The sequence below is a fragment of the Mirounga leonina genome, unplaced genomic scaffold, assembly GCF_011800145.1.
Source record: "Mirounga leonina isolate KUSES-001 unplaced genomic scaffold, KU_Mleo_1.0 Mir_129, whole genome shotgun sequence".
Taxonomy (NCBI): Eukaryota; Metazoa; Chordata; class Mammalia; order Carnivora; family Phocidae; genus Mirounga; species Mirounga leonina.
The window spans coordinates 32,605,215-32,628,607 of record NW_023270323.1 but is presented as its reverse complement, the minus strand read 5'-3'; positions in this window follow the sequence as shown (position 1 = coordinate 32,628,607).

The window sequence follows — 23,393 nt, the reverse complement described above, 5'->3', positions numbered from 1 at the left end:
ATTGCTATATAACAAATTCTTCCAAATTTAGCTATTTAGAGCCATACAAATTTATTGGCTCACATTTTCCTTGGGTCAGGAATCTAAGTACAGATTTAGTCCTGTGCTCAATGTCACCAGAGTGAAATCAAGATGGCAGCCAGGAATTGCAATCTCATCCTAACCTCAGGGTCCTCTTTCAAACCTATTGGCTGTTGGCAAAATTCAGTCCCTGGAAGCTGTAAGGACTGAAGTCTCCATTATCTTGCTTGCTGGAGGTCAGGAACACTCTCAACTCCTAGAGGCCATCTTTAAGAACTTGTCAATCTCCCCCAGCCCCCTAAGGCAGTTCACAACATGATAGTTTGTGTCCTCAAGGACAGCAGGATCTACTATTTCATTCTCTGTTTTCTTTTAAGGGCCCAGCTGATTATATCAGAACCACTTAGGAAAGTCTTCATTTTCATTAATTCAAAGTCAAATTATTAAGGAGTTTATTTGTATCTGCAGAATTCCTTTTGCTCTATAAGGTCACATAATCACAGGAATGATATTCCATCATATTTACAGGTCTTACCCACATCCAAGGGGAGGGGATGGAATCCTCAGGGCCATCTTGGAATTCTGTCTACTATACATGGTCACATATATATATTTTTTTAATGACTGGCTCTGCTGACTCACTCGACAACCTAAAATTGTAGAAATTAAAATTCAACTCTGCACAATTAATTATAAGTGCAATTTGACAAATGATACACCTGGAAGATCCTTGAGGAAAAAAAATTCCACAATATATACCATGTTGAGAAAACTTCTGTAATTAAAACTCACTTCACATAAACACATATTTAAACTTAAAATAATTTCACTATAAACAGTGAGTGAACCAGAGAGGTCTAAAGGGGAAGTAAGACGGGGTCTTTAATCATTCCACACCCATAAATTTTTCCAATTCAATCCTTTCTTTTCACTTACTCCCCTTCCTCTAGGGAGGATCCTCTGCCAACATCAACAGAGAATCTCTACTAGCAACTTCAAAAGATATGGAATTAGTAAAAACCATCATCCTGGGATATTCTGGGTCCCTGAACATTGTGAGGTATAGTTTTAGTGAACAAACAAATCAGTGAGATAAAGAAAGAGAGAAAAGGAGGATACTGGTTGACAAAACTAATCTTATCCTAACCCAATATAAGTCCTGAAATTTGTATTTTAAACTGATTGCCCAGTAAATTTCAAAAGTTACATTTATTTTCCTTTGTTTTAAATTCTTAGGGCAACCTCATATATTCAAAAAATAAATATACATCTGAACCAGTTTTTTTTTCTTTCATTAGGAGTGTGTAAGAAACTGAATATTTGAGGTTTAAAGTCGATAAATATTAAATGATGAAGGAAATCATAACCTTTTAATGTAACTCTAAGGCCAATAAGGGATTAAAAACCTGGACACCTTTGGTGTTGCCATTTATTACTGAAAAATTATCTAATTTCAGCACGGTACAAATTACAGTATAAATATTTAATTGTTTATCAAAACTATTCAAGGGAGAGACAGGTTTTTAGGTACATTCTGCAGGCAGGCATAAAGAAGTGCTGAATTACCCAGTTCAATTAGAACTTGAAATTAGCACACTTTGAGATTCATAGCCAGTGAAAGGATTGACATTAACCTTCTTATTTTTCTGGGATAATTTTTATTGTTTATAAACTTGCTGCACTGTTATATAAATACATGATTCAGATTTGAAAATATGGAGATATAAACTATAAATGGTTTTATGATTATATAATATTTATGGTATATATTATATATACCATTACATATATATGAATAGAGAAATTAATCAAAATATAACTTAAAAATATAAGACCATTCTACCCACCAGGCTGACAAAAATATGGAAAATAGGTGGCAAAATACACTGAAATTGCACTGTAACACTTTAATCTTAAGAAAAAATTAATAGAAAGAAGCTTATCATTCATTTTACCAGAGAAGTTTAAAAGGTAAAGATAATAGGGGCACCTGGGTGGCTCAGTCAGTTAAGCATCTGACTTGTTGATTTCTGCTCCGGTCATGATCTCAGGATTGTGGAATCGAGCCCCCCATTGGGCCCCGTGCTGAGCATGGAGTCTGCTTGGGTTTCTCTCCTTCTCTCTCTGCTCCTCCTCTCGCTTATGCACGTGTGTGCTCGCTCTCTCTCTCTCTCTCAAACAAATAAAATCTAAAAAAAAAAAAGGTAAAGATAATAAAGGAACCTCAACTCTAAGGTGATCTCTTTCTCTGATTTCTTGAGGCCTGTATTACAAAAAGTTTTCACAGAATCCCTTTAAGCATCAATAAAATGAACAGATATTTAGGGGCATCTGGGTGGCTCAGGCATTAAGTGTCTGCCTTTGGCTCAGGTCATGATCCCAGGGTCCTGGGATCCACCCCCGCATTGGGCTCCCTGCTTAGAAGAAGCCTGCTTCTCCCTCTCCCCCTCCCCCTGCTTGTGTTCCTTCTCTCCCTGTCTCTCTCTCTGTCAAATAAATAAATAAAAACTTTTAAAAAATAAAAATAAAATAAAATTTTTTAAATGAACAGATATTTAGAGATTCAAGAATTTATAAATTTGAAAATATCTTTGTCAGCAATTCCTACAAACCATTTAAATATCATTCTACCATTTAAGGTTAGAAAAAAATTAAGACAGTACAAAAAATAAAATCATCTTTTTAATTTTTTTTGTTCTATAAATTTACCCAGTATAGTTGATCTTTTGGGGTGTTTGGTTCAAGAAATTGTACACATGTATAAATTCATGCAACCACCATAATGATAAGGCTTCAGAATAGCTCCATCACCACCCAAAAAAACTCCCTAGGCTATTGTTTGTAATCACAGCATGTCCCAACCCCTGCAAAATACTGATCTGTTCTCCGCACTAGAGCTTTGTCTTTTCCAGAATGACACATAAATAAAATACTCAGTATGTGACCTTTAAACATGGAATGTTGCATAGGTACAAACAAGAGTCACCAAAGGGAAAAAAAATCATAATACAATCATGAAGAGTTTATTAAAGTAACTTTATGGAAATATAGCTTAGACTTCCTCTCATAGGGTTGGAACTGAAGACAAAACTAGTTCTATAACATATGAGGTCAGAATGGAAGGATAGAAATGATGCCTTCTGTTACCAGACTAGGACAAGAAAATGTAAAGCTGTCCCCAAATTCACCTCTCAGAAGTATTTATCTTTTAGATATGTTCTACAACTTTAGAATTTATTTTAAGCTGGCTATACTCATTTCCCCCTTTGGAACATGGGGCACAGTATATCCCCCTGTTAGGGTCAGTTAATTTGTGAAATTGCTCCAACAGCTCCTTCCCATTTATTAAAGCATCAGAGAGTTGCCACATGTTAATTGCCAATCCATTTCTCACTTAGAATAGTGAGACAACAAACAGGCATTTTTTTAAACAACGTATTAAATTATTTCTTAAAATATAAATAGGTATTGCTATGACCATGAGGGACAAGCTTTCCCCTAAGAATCATTACCTCACTTTTGAACTTGTTTTCTCTATTCCAGTTTTTGGAAACAAAAATATGGACAGAGTTAAAAAGGTCTTTCAAGGGTCTGTCGGTGGAGCATGTGACTCTTGACCCATGCTGGCCTAGAGCTTACTTTAAAAAAAAAAAAAAAGTCTGGGGCGCCTGGGTGACTCAGTCCTTAAGCATCTGCCTTTGGCTCAGGTCATGATCCCAGGGTCCTGGGATCGAGCCCCATGTCGGGCTCCTTGCTCAGCAGGAAGCCTGCTTCTCCCTATCTCACTCCCCCTGCTTGTGTTCCCTCTCTCTGTGTCTCTCTCTGTCAAATAAATAAAATCTTTAAAAAATAAATAAATAAATAAGTCTTTCAAATAGTTTTTGATTCATCTTTATAAATGGGTTGAAGATCACGAGTATAATAATTTAGAATAAAGAACAATTCCATAAATATCAGTTTATCATGGAAAATTCATAACTTTCTATCAGTGAAGAGATTGTCTTGTTAGCTAGACCTTTCAAATAGCAAACTGATGAGGCAGACCTCATCAAACAAAATTATTGCAACTAGCTAGAGCTGTCACATCTAGAAAGTGATGAAGAAGGTTCTACGCTCCCATTTGAATGTATGGTATTTTATTGGTTATTGGATGGTTTGAATGACCATTTTAAGCTCTTACTATAAGAAAAGTAAAGGAGGGGTGCGGAGCAAGATGGCGGAGGAGTAGGAGACCTGGATTTCGTCTCCTCTCAGGAATTCAGCTGGATAGGGATCAAACCATTCGGAACACCTACAAACTCAACAGGAGATCGAAGAAAAGAAGAGCAACAACTCTCTCATCAGAAAAGCGACCACTTTCTGGAAGGTAGGACGTGCGGAGAAGTGAATCCGAGGCGATATTCGGGAGGATAGACGGCGGGGGAGGGGCCTCCGTCGGCCGCTTCTGGCAAGTGATTGAGCCGCGGAGCACAAAATCGGAACTTTTAAAAGTCTGCTCCACTGAGGGACGTCACTCTGGTGGCTAAGCGGGGGGTGGACCCCTCCGGGACAGTGGGGTCTCAGGACCCTCGGGGTCACAGAAAGACCGGGGGTGCCTGAGTGTGGCAGAGCTCCCAGGTAACGGAGCCGGGAAGCCGGCTGCAGAGGCGGAGCCCAGGCGCGGGCTCTCAGCTCGGGGTTGCCATAAACCGTGATCCGTGGCCCAGTCGGGCCCCTGCTCCTCCAGCAGGGACCCAACAAGCGGCAGATCCGGGGAGACTCACCTTCCTCCCCTGGGAGGAGCCGCGCGGGAGTGCACTGCGGGGATCTGCTGGGTTTGGAGACTCCACCCTGGCTCGGGTGCCAGAGATAGAAACGCGCGGTCACAGGCCGGGTGAGCATGGAGTGCGGCCGGAGACCGGGGAGACGGGAGTGACTGACGTCTTTTCTCTGGGGGCTCACTGAGGAGCGGGGCCCCGAGTTCTCGGCTCCTCCGGGGCGGAGATTGGGAGGCCGCCATTTTCACTCTCCGCCTCCAAAACTGTACGGGAAGCTCGCAGGGAACAAAAGCCCTGGAGAGCAAAGCCGAGCAGATTACTTAGCCGGGAGGGGGCAAGGGCGGGGCAATTCTGCCTCCGGCAGAGGCATTTGGAAACCACGGCAACAGGCCCCTCCCCAGAAGATCAGCGAGAACAGCCAGCCAAGACCAAGTTTACCAATCAATGAGAACAGCAGAACTCCAGCGCTAGAGGACTACTGCACATAGAATTCACGGCTTTTTTACCATGATTCTTTAGTCTTTCAAAGTTAATTTTTTTTAACTGTCTTTTTTCTTTTTTTTTTCTTTTTGAATTTTTCTTTTCCCCTTTTTCAACCAACATCTTATCAATCCCTTTTTTTTTTTTAATTTTTATTTTTCATTTTTAGAGTCCTATTCTATCCCTTCATAGTAGTTACCCGTATTTTTGGCTTATATATATAAGTTGTTCTCTCATTAAAATTTTGAGATAGTTTCTTCTAACAGATTAAAATATACCCTAAATCTCTAGTATATGGTGTTTTCTATTCCCCTGCCTGATCCCATTCTCTCCCTTTTTTTTCCTTTTTTCTTTTTTTAAATCCTCTTCTTTCTTTTTTCAAACAACTTCTTATCAATTCCTTTTATAAAATTTTTTATAATTTCCATCTTTACAGTCATATTCCATCTCTTCATCATATCAACCCTTATTTTTGTACATATATAAGTTTTTCTTTCTTTAAAATTTTGGGAGGCACTTTCTTCTAACAGACCAAAATACACCCCAAATCTAGTGTGTGGCAATGATCTATATACCAGCCTGATCATATTTGATCACATTCTGTTTTTTTGTTGCTGTTGTTGTTTTGTTTTGTTTGTTTTTGTTTTTATCTTTATCTTTTTCTTTTTTTTCTTCTTCTTCTTTTTTCTCTCTTTCCCTTTCTTTTCCCACTGCTTCAGGTCTTTTCTGATTTGTTTAGAGTATATTTTCTAGGGACGTTGTTACTCTGCTAGCATTTTGTTCTCTCATTAATCTATTCTCCTCTGCACAAAATAACAAGTTGGAAAAAATCACCTCAGCAAAAAGAACAAGAGGTAGTACCGACTGCCAGGGACCTACTCAATACGGACATTAGTACGATGTCAGATCTAGAGTTCAGAATCATCACTTTAAAGATACTAGCTGGGCTTGAAAAAAATATGGAAGTTATTAGAGAAACCCTTTCTGGAGAAGTAAAAGAACTAAAATCCAACCAAGTAGAAATCAAAAAGGTTATTAATGAGGTGCAATCAAAAATGGGGGCGCTAACTGCTAGAATAAATGAGGCAGAAGAGAGAATCAGTAATATAGAAGATGAAATGATGGAAAATTAAGAAGCTGAGAAAAAGAGAGATAAACAACTACTGGATCACGAGGGCAGAATTCGAGAGATAAGCGATACCATAAGATGAAACAACATTAGAATAATTGGGATCCCAGAAGAAGAAGAAAGAGAGAGAGGGGCAGAAAGTATAATGGAGCAAATTATAGCAGAGAACATCCCTAATTTGGGGAAGGAAACAGGCACGAAAATCCAGGAAGCACAGAGAACCCCTCTCAAAATCAATGAAAATAGGTCAACACCCCGACATCTAATAGTAAAGCTTACGAGTCTCATAGACAAAGAGAAAATCCTGAAAGCAGCTCGGGAAAAGAGATATGTAACCTACAAGGGTAGAAACATTAGATTGGCAAGACACCTATCCACAGAGACCTGGCAGGCCAGAAAGGACTGGCAGGATATATTCAGAGCACTAAATGAGAAAACTATGCAGCCAAGAATACTCTATCCAGCTAGGCTGTCATTGAAAATTGAAGGAGAGATAAAAAGCTTCCAGGACAAAGAAAAACTAAAGAAATTTGCAAACACAAAACCAGCCGTACAGGAAATCTTGAAAGGGGTCCTCTAAGCAAAGAGAGAGCCTAAAAGCAACATAGACCAGAAAGGAACACAGACAATATACAGTAACAGTCACCTTACAGGCAATACAATGGCACTAAATTCCTATCTTTCAATAGTTACCCTGAATGTAAAGAGGCTAAATGCCCCAATCAAAAGACACAGGCTATCAGATTGGATAAAAAAACAAGACCCATCCATATGCTGTCTGCAAAAGACTCATTTTAGAACCAAAGACACCCCCAGATTGAAAGTGAGGGGGTGGAAAACAATTTACCATGCTAATGGACACCAAAAGAAAGCTGGGGTGGCAATCCTTATATGAGACAAATTAGATTTTAAACCAAAGACTGTAATAAGAGATGAGGAAGGACATTATATCCTACTTAAAGGATCTATCCAACAAGAAGATCTAACAATTGTAAATATCTATGCCCCTAACATGGGAGCAGCCAATTATATAAGGCAATTAATAACAAAAGCAAAGAAACACATCAACAACAATACAGTAATAGTGGGGGACTTTAACATCCCCCTCACTGAAATGGACAGATTATCTAAGCAAAAGATCAACAAGGAAATAAAGACTTAAAATGACACACTGGACCAAATGGACTTCACAGACATATTCAGAACATTCCACCCCAAAGCAACGGAATACACATTCTTATCTAGTGCCCATGGAACATTCTCCAGAATAGATCACATCCTAGGTCACAAATCAGGTCTCAACCAGTACCAAAAGACTGGGATCATTCCCTGCCTATTTTCAGACCACAATGCTTTGAAACTAGAACTCAATCACAAGAGGAAAGTCAGAAAGAACTCAAATACATGGAGGCTAAAGAGCATCCTACTGAAAAATGAATGGGTCAACGAGGAAATTAAAGAAGAATTTAAAAAATACATGGAAACCAAGGAAAATGAAAACACAACTATTCGAAATCTTTGGGATGCAGCAAAGGCAGTCCTGAGAGGAAAGTATATAGCAATACAAGCCTTTCTCAAGAAACAAGAAAGGTCTCAAGTACACAATCTAACCCTCCACCTAAAGGAGCTGGAGAAAGAACAGCAAATAAGGCCTAAACCCAGCAGGAGAAGAGAAATAATAAGGATCAGAGCAGAAATCAATGAAATAGAAACTAAAAGAATAGTAGAACAGATCAACGAAACTAGGAGCTGGTTCTTTGAAAGAATTAACAAGATTGATAAACCCCTGGCCAGACTTATCAAAAAGAGAAGAGAAAGGACCCAAATCAACAAAATCATGAATGAAAGAGGAGAGATCACAACCAACACCAAAGAAATACAAACAATTATAAGAACATATTATGAGCAACTCTATGCCAGCAAATTAGATAACCTGGAAGAAATGGAGGTATTCCTAGAGATGTATCAACTACCAAAACTGAACCAGGAAGAAATAGAAAACCTGAACAGACCTATAACCACTGAGGAAATTGAAGCAGTCATCCAAAATCTCCCAAAAAACAAAAGCCCAGGGCCAGATGGCTTCCCAGGGGAATTCTACCAAACATTTCAAGAAGAATTAATACCTATTCTTCTGAAACTGTTCCAAAAAATAGAAATGGAAGGAAAACTTCCAAACTCATTTTATGAGGCCAGCATTACCTTGATCCCAAGCCAGACAAAGACCCCATCAAAAAGGAGAATTACAGACCAATATCCCTGATGAACATGGTTGCAAAAATTCTCACCAAAATACTAGCCAATAGGATCCAACAGTACATTAAAAGTATTATTCACCACGACCAAGTGGGATTTATCTCTGGGCTGCAAGGTTGGTTCAACATCCGCAAATCAATCAATGTGATACAATACATTAACAAAAGAAAGAACAAGAATCATATGATCCTCTCAATAGATGCAGAAAAAGCTTTTGACAAAATACAGCATCCTTTCTTGATCAAAACTCTTCAGAGTATAGGGTTAGAGGGTACATACCTCAATATCATAAAAGCCATCTATAAAAAACCTACAGTGAATATCATTCTCAATGGGGAAAAACTGAGAGCTTTCCCCGTAAGGTCAGGAACGCGGCAGGGATGTCCACTATCACCACTGTTATTCAACATAGTATTGGAAGTCCTAGCCACAGCAATCAGACAACAAAAAGAAATCAAAGGCATCCAAATTGGCAAAGAAGAAGTCAAACTCTCACTCTTTGCAGATGATATGATACTTCATGTGGAAAACCCCAAAGACTCCACCCCAAAACTGCTAGAACTCATACAGGAATTCAATCAAGTGGCAGGATATAAAATCAATGCACAGAAGTCAGTGGCATTCCTATACACCAACAACAAGACAGAAGAAAGAGAAATTAAGGAGTCGATCCCATTTACAATTGCACCCAAAACCATAAGATACCTAGGAATAAATCTAACCAAAGAGACAAAGGATCTGTATTCAGAAAACTATAAAATACTCATGAAAGAAATTGAGGAAGACACAAAGAAATGGAAAAACGTTCCATGCTCATGGATTGGAAGAACAAATATTGTGAAGATGTCAATACTACCTAGAGCAATCTACACATTCAATGCAATCCCCATCAAAATACCATCCACTTTTTTCAAAGAAATGGAACAAGTAATCCTAAAATTTGTATGGAATCAGAAAAGACCCCGCATAGCCAGAGGAATGTTGAAAAAGAAAAGCAACGCCGGCGGCATCACAATTCCGGACTTCCAGCTCTATTACAAAGCTGTCATCATCAAGACAGCATGGTACTGGCACAAAAACAGACACATAGATCAATGGAACAGAATAGAGAGCCCAGAAATGGACCCTCAACTCTGTGGTCAACTAACCATCGACAAAGCAGGAAAGAATGTGCAATGGAACAAAGACAGTCTCTTCAACAAATAGTGTTGGAAAATTGGACAGCCACATGCAGAAGAATGAAACTGGACCATTTCCTTACACCACACACAAAAATAGACTCCAAATGGTTGAAAGACCTCAATGTGAGACAGGAGTCCTTCAAAATCCTAAAGGAGAACACAGGCCGCAACCTCTTTGACCTCAGCCGAAGCAACTTCTTCCTAGAAACATCGCCAAAGGCAAGGGAAGCAAGGGCAAAAATGAACTATTGGGACTTCATCAAGATAAAAAGCTTTTGCACAGCAAAGGAAACAGTCAACAAAACCAAAAGACAATCGACAGAATGGGAGAAGATATTTGCAAATGACATATCAGATAAAGGGCTAGTGTCCAAAATCTATAAAGAACTCATCAAACTCAACACCCAAAGAACAAAGAATCCAATCAAGAAATGGGCAGAAGACATGAACAGACATATTTCCAAAGAAGACATCCAAATGGCCAACAGACACATGAAAAAGTGCTCAAGATCGGTCGGCATCAGGGAAATCCAAATCAAAACCTCAATGAGATACCACCTCACACCAGTCAGAATGGCTAAAATTAACAAGCCAGGAAATGACAGATGTTGGCGGGGATGCGGAGAAAGGGGAACCCTCCTACACTGTTGGTGGGAATGCAAGCTGGTGCAGCCACTCTGGAGAACTGTATTGAGGTTCCTCAAAAAGTTGACAATAGAGCTACCATATGACCCAGCAATTGCACTACTGGGTATTTACCCCAAAGATACAAAAGTAGGGATCCGAAGGGGTACGTGCACCCCGATGTTTATAGCAGCAATGTCCACAATAGCCAAACTGTGGAAAGAGCCAAGATGTCCATCGACAGATGAATGGATAAAGAAGAGGTGGTATATATATACAATGGAATATTATGCAGCCATCAAAAGGAATGAGATCTTGCCATTTGCAATGACGTGGATGGAACTGGAGGGTATTATGTTGAGTGAAATAAGTCAAACAGAGAAAAACATGTATCATATGATCTCACTGATATGAGGAATTCTTTTTTTTTTTATATTTTACTTAAAGACCAAATTCAAGTTTCACCAATTGCTCTGATAATGCCTTTTTTTTTATTCTTATGTTAATCCCCATACATTACATCATTAGTTTTAGATGAAGTGTTCCATGATTCATTGTTTGTGCATAACACCCAGTCCTCCATGCAGAATGTGCCCTCCTCAATACCCACCACCAGGCTAACCCATCCTCCCACCCCCTTCCCCTCTAGAACCCTTTTGTTTTTCAGAGTCCATCGTCTCTCATGGTTCGTCTACCCCTCCGATTTCCCCTGCTTCATTCTTCCCCTCCCGCTACCTTCTTCTTCTTCTTTTTTTTTTTTTCTGAGGATTCCGAATTCCGAGGAATTCTTAATTGCAGGAAACAAACTGAGGGTTGCTGGAGTGGGGGGTGGGGTGGGAGGGATGGGGTGACTGGGTGATAGACACTGGGGAGGGTATGTGCTCTGGTAAGTGCTGTGAATTGTGCAAGACTGTTGAATCTCAGATCTGTACCTCTGAAACAAGTAATGCAATATATGTTAAAAAAAAAAAAAAAGAAGAAGAAGGTAGCGGGAGGGGAAGAATGAAGCGGGGGAAATTGGAGGGGTAGATGAACCATGAGAGACGATGTACTTGAAAAACAAACAGGGTTCTAGAGGGGAGGGGGGTGAGAGGATGGGTTAGCCTGGTGGTGGGTATTGAGGAGGGCACATTCTGCATGGAGCACTGGGTGTTATGCACAAACAATGAATCATGGAACACTTCATCTAAAACTCATGATGTAATGTATGGGGATTAACATAAGAATAAAAAAATAAATAAATAAAAAGAAAAGAAAAGGAGAAAATTTCCAGTGGGTTTGATGTAGAGAAAGATCCCTATTCATTACAGATGTAAACTTAAAATAATTCAAGGATTAGGAAAAAGGAATAAATATTTATTTCAATTTATATTTCCTATTATATGTCCATTTCTTTTCCTTAATATAATATAGATCTTCAAAATCCATCAGTCATTATATTTATAAGTTGGTGAGAGTATTCTGATTCGCATAATAAACTTCACTACTTTGGGAAGGTAATGCAAAGTTTGGGAAGGTTGCAAAGTATTAACAATGAAAACTACTCTTATAAATAATAAAATAACAAAGACATGTCTTGAAATACTATGTTTTAATCACTGCAGATTAGAGAGCTGTCACACAGAATTACACAAGAATAAAATCTGGTCCACAATCTGCAAGGCCTTAGGAAATAGCTATTTTCCAAATAAACCTCAAAATAATATTTTTATTTTGTTCTTGTGCATTTCATACTTATGCTGCAGCTGGTTCATTTCTCCACTGAGGACAGTTAGACAATTCCTGCATTTTTCTCTATTGGATGTTCGATTCCATAAGCTACTTAAAAAGTCATTGGCCTTGGGGCGCCTGGGTGGCTCAGTCGTTAAGCATCTGCCTTCGGCTCAGGTCGTGATCTCAGGGTCCTGGTATCGAGCCCCGCGTCGGGCTTCCTGCTCAGTGGGGAGCCTGCTTCTCCCTCTCCCACTCCCCCTGCTTGTGTTCCCTCTCTCGCTGTGTCTCTCTCTGTCAAATAAATAAATCTTTAAAAAAAAAAAAAGTCGTTATTGGCCTTGATTAACACCAACAAACATTTATTGAGTCTCAACTATGTGTTAGGTGCCTTATTAGTCACATTGTTTAGAAAAGAGAGTCACTCCAACGGAAACATATCCAGTTAGATTCCCTGCTTCCAATCTTCTGAGGACTATATATCTAACCAACCACTTGGAGCATTCATTCACAAGAAACAGAATGTGGGGGCACCTGGGTGGCTCAGTAGGTTGAACAGCCGACTCTTGATTTCAGCTCAGGTCATGATCTCAGGGTCGTGAGATCAAGCCCCACATGGGGCTCCCTGCTAAGCATGGAGCCTGTTTAAGGTTCTCTCTCCCTCTTTCTCTACTCAGTCCCCCTTGTGCATGCACTCTGTCTCTCAAAATAAAAATAAAAGAAACAGAATCTGTACCCATGCAGTTGATGAGTTTGGTGCTTCTGAAAATATGATATAGAAGAGTAAGCATTGCATCTGGGGAGCAGCTAAGGATTAGTCATCTGAGTGAGCCATCAAGAAGTGAGGAGTAAGGGCTCTGGCTAGGAGTTTATGGGTCAGAAAAGGAATATTGGTGTGGAGTGAGAGTATAACAAAAGAGAACTTGATGTGATCTGGTGGAGAGGAAAGAGGGACCAATCCTATGCAAAAGCATGAAGTAGTGGATATTTACTATCTGTCACTCCATTTTGTATTCTCTTTCATCCTATGGAAACAATAGCTCCTTTTTACTTACCTCATATAGCTAATGTTTCTCTATCTAGCCACCAAAAAAAATTTGTTCTTGAAAAATATATAACTTCCTTTCCTTTAAGGTTTAAAATACAAAGCTTCATATTCTACCCCATTTGTCAAATGCTGGAAAAGAGTCCGCCAAAGATAAGACTCAATACATTATGTATACAGCACCCACAGATCCTGCCACCTTAAGGTTAGCCTTTGCCCTTGCCTTAAAGCAAAAAAAAATGTTTCACCTAACTCTGGGCATCTTATTCTCCTTTTGGGGATTTAGAATCATGGGAAGAAGAAGTAAGCAAGAGCCAACTACTTCGGGGAGAAAGAAGAGGGAGCAAAAATTTAAATGTTTAGTTTTTCTTCTCTGGTTATTTCAGTTTTATTCTTGAATTATTTTTGGGTTTGGATCCTATTAATCTGTCTTTGCATGTAGTCACTGTAAGCTCATAAAAGCAAATCACAGATGACAGCTAAGCAATGATTCAGAACCCACATCCCTCTCCAAACTCATCTAGCCTGCCTAATTGCACTACATGCTCCTGGTTTCAAATTCATGAGTCCTTATGGTAACTTCAGTACTCTTTTCAAACTTCACCGCCCACCCCACCCCGCCGCTGATAGACCCTAGCATTTTTTTTTTAAGATTTTATTTATTTATTTGACAGAGAGAGACAGGGAGAGAGGGAATACAAGCAGGTGGAGTGGGAGAGGGAGAAGCAGGCTTCCCGCTTAGCAGGGAGCCCGATGCGGGGCTCGATCCCAGGACCCTGGGATCATGACCTGAGACGAAGGCAGACGCTTAACGACTGAGCCACCCAGGCGCGCCGACTCTAGCATTTTAGATGCTGCTGATTCTCTACTAATTTTGGCATTATCTGTGGGTAGCAAATGGTTAACTCAGCAGGTCCAAGTTACTCAAAAGCTGCACATTCCAAAAAAAAAAAGGTCTGTCATTAGGTCTGATCATGAGTGGCTCTTGCAAGATAATCTCTGAACACACACACACCTTCCCAAAAAAGATACTTTTGGTAAAAGAAGAGCAATGTGATAGGCAGACCAAAAATAAATATCCATAACAGAGTGGCATTTAAGGTTTTCAAAATGAAATCTACCCCGAGTTTTTGCTTTGTCTCCACCCCTCCTTGTTCCTTACCCAACTGTGCATCCATCTTTAGTTATAAAAGGTCACTCACTGTTGTACAATCATATGCTGCCATGCTTCTATGTCCCTGGTCATTCTATTTCCTGTGTGTGGAAAATCTTTCCTCCTCCTTTCTAATTTCTGAAGTCTTATTTACCCTTCAAACTCAGTTCAAATAAATATATAGAGAGAGAGAGAGAGGAGAGAGTGGAGGCAGGGCAGAGGGAGAGGGAGAAAGAGAAAGAGAATCTTAAACAGGCTCCATGCTCAGCATGGAGCCCAACACAGGCTGAATCTCACAACCCCGAGATCATGACCTGAGCCAAAATCAAGAGTTGGACACTCAACCAACTGAGCCACCCAGGCACCCCCAAATATAACTTCTTTGATGATATCTGTCATAATTCACCAGTCAGAATCAATTGTTTACTTGTGCTAATTTAGGCATTCATTTCACAATTTTATTTTGAATTCACAGGCTTAGGGTTGTTGTGTGTATCTCTGTCCATCAGCTGATTAAAGAACAGGGAAAAAAGTGTCTAAATTATTTTTATATATTCTAATTTGTGGTGGTGCCTATAAATAGCTGGGTTTGTAGCCCCTTTATAACTCTTTCACTCCTCCCCATTCCCACCCGATCGATTTATAATTTAAGTAAATAACACAATTATTATCCAAAAACAGTGTCATTACAAGTCCTCTAACCTCACTTTCTCACCTAAAAGCACAACCCATAGGAATTTTTTGGAATCACTTCTAATCCTCGTGCTTTCATAATAAACAGTAAATATTTCAATTAAATTTGATTGAAGCAAAAAGCTATCCAGTCTCTCTTTCAGTATTCTCCATTGACCCACAATTAATCACCCCCAGGTAGATGGCAAGCTATTGAAAATTAAAGTTTGTAAGTAACAAATGTTAGTGAGAGATTGTAGGATGAAAATATGTGTAAGTATAAAAGTGAATTTAATTTGGATACGTTGTATAAAATATAGGATTATTTTATATACATGTCTAAATAAATGAAAATAAATAAATGGGTTATAAATCATATACAAAGAAATTACAAAGGCTGCTTTTTAAAAAATAGCACATTTATAATCAACATAATTAGTTCTGTGACCATACCTATTGCTGTCTTTTTACAGAACTATGACAACTGGATCGCAACCAAATTTGTCAGCTGAATTCCAGCTGCAAAATTCATGTTTCTCGTAACTATATGAGAGGGAGAAGAAGCACAGCCTCATTTTCAATCCCTAGGTTGAGACCACAGTGTCAGCTAGAAAATGATAAACTTTAACTTTTTAAATGAGTTCATTTTATGTGGATATCACCTAGAAGGAATAAATGTGAAACAGTGACAGTGTATTTTCCGATACATTTCAAACTTCAGCCAAAGCTAGAAAGTGTGGCTGTAGTGTTACTGAAAAAAATGTTTCTGCCTACCAACAGATAATGCACATAGCTGTCTAAAATAATCTCATCAAACTGATATATAGCATATACTTACAGATCTTCATAATATAAATACTCAGTATAAAGCAAAAAAAATCACATTAGATTTTTAATGATTTAAATAATCTATTTTTTGCTTTTACCTTCATATTTTTCCTAAAAGCTGAAATTCATCCCATGACATAGTAAAAAACGTTTTCCAGTAAATGTACAATTGGGATTTTATTTTACTTTTCTTTTTGTCTTTTAGATTCAATCCTAGAATTGAAATTTTTTTCATCTTATACATTTGCTCATTGTTTTTTTAACTTGAAGTCTTAAAAATTTAAACAATAAAAATGTAAACAATAATAATGTTTGATGTTTAAGCATGTAGATGCAAAACATGGCATTTAAGATTTCCAATGCCAACACATGTACCTTCTACATCTTCCTAAACTTTCCTCTGAATTGTACAACAGCAAGATGATTTAGTTATGTTGACCTTCTCAGATTGCTGAATAGTTCAATAACAATGTCTTTCACTGATAGGATGTATTAGTCACAGCACCAAATATTGTATACACTCTAGTGAAAATCAACATAGTAGCATGATTAAGAAATACACATATTTGAGTTCAAATTCCAAATCTAACAGTAGTTATGTTACCATACTTAGCAACGCAGACCTCTTTCTGCCTCCTTTTTCTGATGTATGATTTGATTGTAATAATAATAATACTTAGCTCATAGAGTTTTTATGAGCATGAAATTAGTTAATATATGAAAAATGTTACACAGCTTCTAAGTGCTCAGTAATTGTTAATTGGTGTTTTAGTCCTAGCTCTGTCACTAAATAATGTGGAACATCAGGCAAGTCATTTACTCTTAAATGAGGATAATAGCACCTTCCTGAACTAGTTACTAAGGTTGCCATAAGTGTAAAACTTAAAATTTAGTAATTTATATATTAATTTAAAAATATATTTTTAGTATATGTAACCAATCTTAAAGATGATGTAGTAAACAATTAAGAATATGCTGGATGGGGGCACCTGAGTGACTCAGTTAGTTGAGCATCCGACTCTTAATGTCAGCTCAGGTCATGAGCTCAGGGTCCTGGGATGGAGCCTCACATCATGCTCCCTGCTCAGCAGGAAGTCTGCTTATCTCCCCCTCCTTATGCCCCTCCCCCCTCAAATAAATAAATACATCTTTAAAAAAAAAAGAATATGCTGAAAGTAAATATAATGGTAAATGGGAGATTTGGAAAGAGAAAAAAAAAGAGAGAGAGAGAAGAAAATAAACGAAAACATTGTCTATCCCTGAGCTGGGAATTCTATAAACACCGAATAGAATGTGTGACATGTACAGACCAAAAGCAAAAAGGTTTAATAAAGCACAGAAACCTGGAAAATATTATAAACTTATGATAGAGCAATTGTTTTAGAAGACACAACATGGTAAGTACTCAATAAATATTATGGGTATATATATGTTCAGAACAATCTTACAATGTGCATATTTTCATCTCTGAACAATCTTTTTTTTTAAATATTTTATTTATTTATTTGACAGAAAGAAACAAAGCGAGGGAAGGAACACAAGCAAGGGGAGGGGGAGAGGGAGAAGCAGACTCCCCACTGAGCAGGGAGTCCAGTGTAGGACTCAATCCCAGGACCCTGAGATCATGATCTGAGCCAAAGGCAGACACTTAAACGACTGAGCCACTCAGGCACCCCTATCTCTGAACAATCTTACAATGTGTGTATTTTTATCTCCAATTCACTACTGGAAAACAAAACTTCAGGAAATTTAAGTTTATTACCCAAGTCCACAACACAACTCGAACAGCGCTAGAGCTAGGATTCAAACTCAAGTCCTCTCCTGATAAAGCCTGTGTTATTTCTAAGATATTAAACTGCCTCTCAATTCCATGAAATCATACAAAAAGTATTTCGACAGCAATGGTAGAAACCAAGGCTGAAATAGCCAATATATATTGCCAAACACTTTAGAAAGAATATGTTCCTTTTCCATTATAAAGAAATGGAATGTGTGGTTCAGGTGGCCAGACAAATAAGTGGTAATGGTTTCATCAATATCCTAAAGGAAGAAGTTGAATAATTAATTAACACTAGCCAGACATTAACAATGCAAGAGTGAAAAGAACTGACATAATGCTCTATAAGTTTGTATAAGGTCAACTAGTATACTATATTTTATATTGTACTGTGTTGTATATATCAAATTTTATAGGGAATTCACAAATAGTTTTGCAGTGGGCAATTTTAACCTTTCCTATTGGCTTTAGAACCTAACACTATACTTTTCATCCACTGGTAAAAAGCAAATTTAATCTATCCTCCTTATGACACTCTGTATCTTACATTCCCTAGGTCAGTGAAGGTAAGCTTACTGCTATAGCCCACAAATGTCAAATTTTCAGTAGCTTACAACAGTAAACATTTATTTCTCATTGGAAAATGCCTAAAAATGGGTTTTTCTAATCAGTGGCTGGCTCTCCTTCAAGCTGTGATTTGGGGATCTAGGACTCTTCCATACTGTGAATGTGATCTCTGATCTTCATTATTTGGCTTCTGAGATCCACAGACCACCTGCAACAGGAGAAGAGCAAGAAAAATAAATCATAAATGGGTGGTTTTGTAGGCCTGACCTAGAGGTCTATAGACTTTATAGCATTTCTATACTCTCTATATATTGTATATTCTATACATTACAATGTCTATTCAGTATATATTCCTCTGGCTAGAATTCAGTCACATGGCTACACCTATCTACAAGGGAGGATGAGAAAGGTAGTGTAGTTCTATGCACAGGAGGAAGATTTGGTAACAAACTAGCCTGTCTATTTGAAGATGACACCTCATTCTAGAGTTCCACATATCCAGATGCTTTGAGGTCTATTCCAACCTTCCTAAGACACCCTGTAAGTTCCTCCAACATAGACTTGGTTTCTGCCATATGCGAGTCATTAAACACGTTTGCAGGGTTTTTGTTTTGTTTTTATACTGCTTTTAAAAATTTTATCCTAGGGATGCCTGAGTGGCTCAGTCAGTTAAGCATCCAACTCTTAATTTCAGCTCAGGTCATGATCTCATGGTCAAGATCAAGCCCTGCTTCAGCTCCATGCTGGGTGTGTGTGGAGCCTGCTTAAGATTCTTTCTCTCCCTCTCCCTCAGCCACTCTCACTCTCTCTCTCTCTTTCTCTCAAAAAAAAAGGTTTGATTGGTATATGTATATAAAGCTCTTAAAAGAGTGCCTGGTACATGATGAGTATTCAATCAATGTTATCAATTATCTTAAATATGCATTTATTATCAATTTACCAATCTCGTTACTTTTACTAAACCATAAATCTCCTGAGGGCCACAATCATGCCTTACTCATTTGGGACCTATGTATTCTTTCTATAGTACCATAGGAATATTAGGCAATCAAATATTTGTTGAATGAAGCAAATAATATCTTAGTTTTTTTTAAGATTTTATTTATTTACTTGACAGAGAGAGCAAGAGAGCACAAGCAGGGGGAGCAGTAAAAGGAGAGGGAGAAGCAGGCTCCCCACTGAGCAGGGAGGCCAATGCCAGGCTCCATCCCAGGACCCTAGGATCATGACCTGAGCCAAAGTTAGACACTTAACCATCTGAGACACCCAGGCACCCCTTTCTTAGTTTTTAATACAGATTTCATATACACTGTCATTTTCATCTGATGAAAATGATAGTATATCAGAATAAAACATATAAGGATGTTTCATATTAGGTTGCAAAATATTAAAATATATTTATAGTTTCTACATTATTTCACCCAGTTTAGTACAAAAACATCCCCCTAAATGTAAGGGTGGTATTTATGATTGAGTTTACCCTATGTGCCCTTTATATTAATGTAAACTCTTGGACAGTGACCAAAAATCATTACAGCTTGATGTCTTTTCAGTAGCCAGAATGAAATGAATTGGTCTCGGTCCAATTCCTAGTGGACAAGTGTCTAAATCAAAAAAACGCCACCACAATTAGCATTACCTTAGTTAATAGTTTTAACCACTGAGGTCAAGGATAAAATTAATAATATAATCTGAACTAATCTTGCAATGCAAGTTGTAACTGCTTCCAAAATAAAGGTTAGATAAACTTTTTTTTTATTTTTTTTATTTTTAAAGATTTTATTTATTTATTTGAGACAGAGAGAATGAGAGACAGAGAGCATGAGAGGGAGGAGGGTCAGAGGGAGAAGCAGACTCCCTACCGAGCAGGGAGCCCGATGTGGGACTCGATCCCGGGACTCCAGGATCATGACCTGAGCCGAAGGCAGTCGCTTAACCAACTGAGCCACCCAGGCGCCCAAGGTTAGATAAACTTAACAGTTATCTGTTAACTAGTTAATTCAAAGAATACAGGGAGAAAGGAACTCCAATGAGTCCAACTAGGAAGTTATGTAATTTTATGAAGCTAAATTTTCTTTAATAGACATTCCTTTCCATAAACAACTTTAAAATTTTTCTCCATGAAAAATTAAATTTCTACCAGAACTAACAAGAATTTCCAACCTACTATTAATTTTGAAAATGAAGTGGAGAATTTAAATATACACATACTTATTTCACTTCCAAGTCACAATGTAGAAGACTCACTGGTAAATTTCTAAAAACAAGGAGAAACACAAGTATCCCCTAAGTTCTACACAGAAAGGTAGAAGAAACAAAATCCTTGGATCCAAGGAACTTCATCAAAGGATGTCAAAGTACAAAGACTAAATGTGTTTCAAGTAGTGAAAAAGTAAAACCTGAATATTCATTCCTTCGCAGAATGATGGGATCCTCTATACTTTGAGGGAATCCCCACATTTTATTTTTACATATGAGATCATTAAGATTAGCCCAGAGTTACAGTGACTTTCACTTTTCACCTGGTTCTTAGTGCCTACCTGAAAAGATTATGCATTAATAAAAATTCATATTTATACATGTATGCATGTATGATGTGTCCAACATTTTTCAAAGCACTGAGAAAAACATCAATGGATGAGAGAAAAACTCCCTGCCTTCATGGAATTTACATTTTAGTGATGAGAAAAAGAAAATAAATACGAAATATATTTAATGATGTAATAGTGCAAGGTCAGAGAATCAGTTTATGAGGTGATCAGTTGGTTTGTTAGGACTGCCATAACAAAGCACCGCAGACTGGGTGGCCTAAACAACAGAAATGTATTTCTCACAGTTCTGGATGCTGAAGTCGGAGGTGAAGCTGTTAACAGGTTTGGTTTCTTCTGAGAGCTAGAAGGAAAGTTCTCTTCCAGGCCTGGAACTCTCTCTGCCCCTCCCCACTGTACTCGCCCTCTAAAATGAATAAATAAATCTTTTAAAAATTTCATTAAAATGTATTTATTAATTTTCACTGTGGGCTAGGCAATCTGATAAAACAGGGTATCCAGTGGAGCAAGAAGGGAAGGGGACCTGATGCATTATCTGCACTTAGAAATTGCTGTAGACTGAATCTTTGTGTCCCCCCACTCCCCCAAAATTCGTATGTTGAATCCTAACCCAGAACTGATGTTAATAGAAGGTGGGGACTTTGGGGGGCGCCTGGGTGGCTCAGTCGTTAAGCGTCTGCCTTCGGCTCAGGTTGTGATCCCAGGGTCCTGGGATCGAGCCCCGCATAGGGCTCCCTGCTCCGTGGGGAAGCCTGCTTCTCCCCTCCTTCTCCCCCTGCTTGTGTTCCCTCTCTCGCTATGTCTCTCTCTGTCAAATAAATAAATACAATCTTAAAAAAAAAAAAAAAAAGAAGGTGGGGACTTTGGGAGCTGATTAAGTCATGATGGCAGAGCCCTTCATGAATGGGATTAGTGCCCTAATGAAAGAGGCTGAGAAATCTCCCTCACCGTTCCACCAAGTGAGGTTACAGTGAAAAGAACACCACCAATGAGGAAGCAGGCTCTCACTAGATACTAGTCTATGGGCACCATGATCTTGGACTTCCCCAGCCTCCAGAACTGTAAGAAATAAATGTTTGTTGTTTATAAGCCACCCAGTTACGATATTTTTTATACCAGCCCAAATGGCCTAAGGCAGAAATTATCACTATTTGCAGTTGAAATTTCTAACCTGCTTTATGATAGCCTTTTATCTCAGTGAAGTTTGAAGCAAGGTCCTCCCATGAAAGTGAAACATAGAAAGCGAAGATAGAGACTATATGTTCCTACGAATTTTAAGTTCGTAGAGCATGCACACTTTCTCAATTTTGCATTTATAAGCAACTCTTAAGGAGGGGAATTTTGGACTAGATGGATAACAGAGTGATTCTATGACAGATTAGTGAGGGATAAACCAATGTAAAAGTAGGACTGAAACATAATTACGAAATAAAAGCATTGTGGCTGTCACATACTATTCATATCATAGAATCTTTTAAATCTCAAAAGATGTACAATCTCCATTTACCACTACATGGATTACCAAAAATTTCACATATGGTGATGATTTTGTTTTATTTTACCTCTAATTTCAGCCTCTAGCCTCAACATTCATATCTCCCAAATGTAAGCAATCCATTAATAGCTACACAATTTAGGGTTATTAATTAGAATAAAGTTGGCAGTTTGACTTCAGAGTTCAGCCTGTTTTCTTGTGCTTCTTTAATGTGGTTGACTGCCTGCAAACATTTAAATGATTCCCCTGCCACTTGTCTATGTGTTTAAGCAAATAGACTATTACAAGAACAAAGACCTACTTGGTTTTTCTAATTTGACGGAGGATAAAAGAAGTCTTTTGCAGCTTTGTTTTATTTCTAAACTCATTTAGCACCAAGTTCATATCCACTTCGACTTTTTTGGAGCAGGTTCATTATGAAGATTGTCTAATAACAAGTAGTTGGACCTAGAGTTTTTATACATCCCTAAATGAACCCGAGCTTGTTTCTCATCCTGTCTTTGTTTCATAATTATGTTCCCTTTCAGCCCATTCTGTGGTCTTTTCCTAAACATACTGTCTTTTGTAATGTGTTTCCTTTGATTGTGAATACATTTTATGTAGTAATTTCTATTATAGGTCTATAATAGAAATTCACCGACTGATCTCTAGGTTTCTACTTTTCCCAAATAACACATTGACAATTGTAATATAGGTGCTTGTTCAAAATCTTATTACTCATATGGGGGAAATAGAAATAAGTAAGCCTTTAAATAAATTAGAATATAAAGAATATAAAACGTTTTGTAGCTCTGAGATTGAGCAGTGCCCAAGCCAAAGGCTTGCATGTATTTGGTTTTTTTGGGAATGTGACTCCAGGAAGCAGATCTGAGGGGCAGAGACAGAGAAATGTGGAAAGAAGGAAAGTAATATAAGATTGCATGATCTTTAAAACTAAGGGTTGGGACAACAGATCCTTTACTTCTATGTAAGACATTTTTTGTAGTATCCTTCAATTGTCTTGTATGGGCTCCCAAGTGCTGATGTTTGATTTTTCAGGAAATTTTGCAAGTTGGTTTTCAAACTATTGGTAGTTTGAAACTGACCATGGTGGTGATATTTATAACACAGAAATCAGCAAACACTCCCCATCTGGGCATTTGTTTTTAC